We start from the raw sequence: 4,386 nt of genomic DNA, 5'->3' as shown, positions 1-4,386 counted from the left end.
GACTAACTGATAGAGTGTTATAGAGCGCTACCACAGATGGAGGAGGTCATCTAGGTCCTAATTACTCTCTTTTATGTCTATAATTTTGGTTTATAGCTTTGAAATTCTAATTATGTAATAATGTTTCTATTGGCACTGCTGTAATCACGGGCTACACCAATTGTGACATAGTCACAATTTGAGGGAGAAGATTCTGCATTTTCCATTCATTGCTTTCATATTGTAATCCATTATTTACTTAGCCGTTACATTACAAGATGTGTATATAATGATATATAAAGATAAAATAAAACACATTGGTTTTTTTTCCAACTCTTCTATGTATTCTTGTTATTTTACATGGTATCCAAAGCCACTAAGGCTAACACCACTATTTATCATGTCAATACCTCCTCCATTGCTTCCTATCCAATTCCTAATCTCACTCACCTCATTTCTATTAAACTAGACAACAACAACTACCTATTATGGGTTTCACAATTCCTACTAGTATTAAAATCCCAAGATCTTGTAGGCATCGTAGATGGCTTCGAGCCATGTTCTAAAAAAATTCTTTCTTTTCAAGAAGGATCTACACCCTCTTTGAATCTTCTTTGGAATAAGAAGGATCAATACCTTTTGAGATGGATTAATGCAACTCTAACTTGGAGTGTTTTTTCCACTATGTTTGGACTCAATGCCTCATGCCAAGTATGGATTTCCTTGGCTTTTCAATTTGCCTCTCACTCCAGGTCTTTAGTCACTTATCTAAAGAGACAACTTCGAGCACTCAAATAGGATTCTAAGTCATGCATTCAATGTCTTCAATTAGCCAAATCTTGGGCAAATTAACTTGCAGCTATTGGCAACCCTGTGGATGATGAAGATTTGATTTCTTTCATCATCAGTGGTCTACATCCATCCTATACCCCTTTTGTTACTTTTTCTTTTCTTTTTTTGCCACTTGTACCAATCCAATGGCTTTTGATGACTTTCACGCCGAATTACTTAATCTAGTACATTTGCTCTTTTTAGCAACAAAAGCAACAAGAACTTCAATCCTCACAAATTTATACAGAATGGCTCATCAAAATCTTTCCCTCAAAAGCAATCAACCTAGCAGCCTTGCCACAACACCCACAGTCAAGCTCCTATAGCCAAATCTGGCTTCATCTTTCAAAACAACAATCATATCCCTTGTCAAATTTGTGACAAAACTAACCATCAAGCTTTTGACCATTTTCACGCGATGGATTACTCTTTTCAAGGACGACACCCTCCTCACCAGCTAGCCACCATGGTTGGCCACACAAATACTCATATATCTCTCATATAGAACCTCTTAAGCCTCTAATCTAATCCCCTTTCCCCATCAACACTACCTCATGCACCATTAGTTCAACCTTCTTATCCAATGCTTACCCCAGCACAAACTAAAACTTCTATGCCTATATCATTTCTATTATATCAATTGTATTATTCCTGAAAGCATCCCATCATAACTCTACATGCTCCATTAGTTCCTTCTGAACCACAATCCTTCAAACAAGCTTCCAAGTCCTCTGAGTGGCTTTCTACCATGAACTCTGAGTTCACTGAATTACAAGTCAATAACACCTGGGCCTTATGTCTGGGACTCTCAAAGCAACATGTCATAAGCTTCAAATGGGTGTTTAAAGTCAAGCAAAAGTCAAATGATTTTCTAGACAAATATAAGGCTAGGCTTGCCAAAGGACATGAGCAAAAATATGGTGTTGACTACACTGAAACCTTTAGTCCAGTCATTAAACCAGCCACCATTTGTGTGGTTTTCACTCTTCCAATCCATCACCAATGTCTAATTCGTCAATTAGATGTCTCAAATGCTTTCTTCCATAGTCAATTAAATGAGGAAATCTTCATGGGGTAGCCACAAGGCTTTGAAGATCACCAATTTCCTGATCTTGTATGCAAGCTTAAAAAGTCCATCTATGGCCTTAAACAAGCCCCTCAATACTCTTGGCTTCAATGAATCTCAAGTGGATCATTCACTGTTCACCTCCACTTCAACTCATTTCAAATTTTTGTGCTTGTGTATGTTGATGATATTTATCATCACAGGAACACATTTACAACACATTCAGCAGCTTATTTAGCATCTTAGCCAACAATTTTCAATGAAGGATCTCGGCTCCTTATCTTTCTTCCTTGGCATTAAAGTACTTCATGAAAATAATAGTTTTCATTTTAATCAAGCTAAATATGTTTTGGATCTTCTCAATAGAGCAATGGCTAGGGCAAAGCCTTATTTCTCTCCCATTATCTCTAATTCCAAACTCTCTCAAGCTTATGTAGAACCTCTTGATGATGAAGTGAGTATAGGAGGATTGTAGGTGCCTTGCAATATTGCACCATAACATGACCAAAAATAGCATTCTTAATAAACCAATTGTGCCAATTCATGCATTCCCCTACAACTACTCAATGGACAGCTGCTAAGAGAGTCCTTAGAGACCTTAAAGGGTCTCTGCTTGAATGCCTTTCGTGACTCGGATTGGCCTCCAAAAATGATAGATAATCCACCACAGGCTATTGCTCGGGTTGTATTTGAGCTGAGCTCGAGCAAGCATGTGATGTACGAGCTTGGCTCATTTAAAATTCTATCAACCTTGGGCTCATCTCGTTTACAAGCCGATCCCAAAATTTAATTCGAGCTCGGTTCATTTACACGTAATATAAACTCAAGCTCAACTCAAAAATCAGTCTGTTAACTATCCAAGCTCAAGATCAACCCAACTAGGCTCGAGATGTGTGGTTTTCTTTTTCAAATTAAATTATAACAAAATAAAGTAAAATGACCTAAAAATATAACGAGTTAACAACAAAATACAAGATTACATCATTAAGCCTTCAAGACCTCAGGTATATTATAGATATAGACCTATGGTACATTAAATGACATCCTCATGGTCTGAAATAATGAATCAAAAAATGTTTTAAAACAAAAAATTATGCAACTTGGTATATTAAACTTCAAAACAAAAAATATGGAGTAAAATCCTCAGTCTTCATAATGGAGCAAGAAATAGTTAGCAAATTGAAAGTCTCCCGATTCAACCATCTTTATACCTACTTGCATACACTAATACATTAAAAAAACATTAACATAATTTTTAATCCTTTGTATGATTACTTAAGTATTTTTTTTACTTAATAATACTCTCAAGGGCTGTTTGACAGGAATGAAAAATTTAATTTACCTCAACAATCAAAGTGATATCTCTAACTCAACATAAGAAATATGAAAAATAAAATTAACCATCAGATATAACATCAGAATCTAGAGGCTCTAGATATCTCAAAGATCTCACTGAGATTAAGAGTGTCTATCATAATTCAGAAAGTCCTCATACAACCTCACAAAGTCATAGCCTTCCAGATAATATCATAACTTTATAAGTATTATTGGGATAGTGTCAAAGGACAGAGATAGCAAATTAGCAAAATAACATCATAAAATCTGTCAAGTGTATGAACCAGTAGGCCGTAGTTAAAACTTAAGACGCATACAAAATTTAACATGACAAAAAGTTAGCAACTCTGATGACTAATACAAAACTTGAACAAAATAACCATCATAGGAACTAGCAAGTTTCCAAACATTAACAAAATTACCATGACAATTAGTTATAAAATTTGAACAAAATCACCATGACAGGAAGTTACCATTATGTGTGGGCAAACATTTTCTATTTTGACAAGCTCACAAAACTTATTAAATCAAATTTATATATGAATTGCTAAAAATATTTCTGACTTTTATTTTTTACTTTCTCTTAAAATTAATATATGTTAAATTAAGATATCATAAATTGATTTTAAATTAAAAATGAGAGTATCAACATATAGACATTCACTCGATCAAATAGCAACCCGTAGATAAGAATTTGAACTAAATATTAAAGAGATATTCATAAGCTAACCTTCACTGAAAATCACAAGACTACAATTCTTTTAGGAAATCAACATCTTCAAAAGAAGAAAAAAATATCAAATGCATGAAATGGCTTTATGTTTGAGTTTTAACTTGATTTCATAAATATTGATATTCTTATTTCTCCTTATTTTACTTTAAATTTTTAAGTTCAACATCATTTTCTGTCCTAAAGTAAAAAAAATTAAGTTATTGATTATCTCGTATTTTCATTCAAATCTTATTTCATATCTCAAATGTAGTTAAACTATGGACAAAAGTTGGATGAAAAATTGTATGTTGATGGAGTCAAAGAGTTTTTGGGTTTTGCATGTGAGAATTGTCTTACAAATATATCTATTTATGCCCAATATTGTAACAGCCCGCTAGAAATTCATTAATGGAATTTCTATTGACTTTAGGAATCTCGTAAAAACTCCATAAGTTTTTACGAA

Source organism: Juglans regia, chromosome 9, assembly GCF_001411555.2.
Source record: "Juglans regia cultivar Chandler chromosome 9, Walnut 2.0, whole genome shotgun sequence".
Lineage (NCBI taxonomy): Eukaryota > Viridiplantae > Streptophyta > Magnoliopsida > Fagales > Juglandaceae > Juglans > Juglans regia.
The sequence above is the reverse complement of the archived record's forward strand: the minus strand, read 5'-3'. Positions refer to the sequence as shown.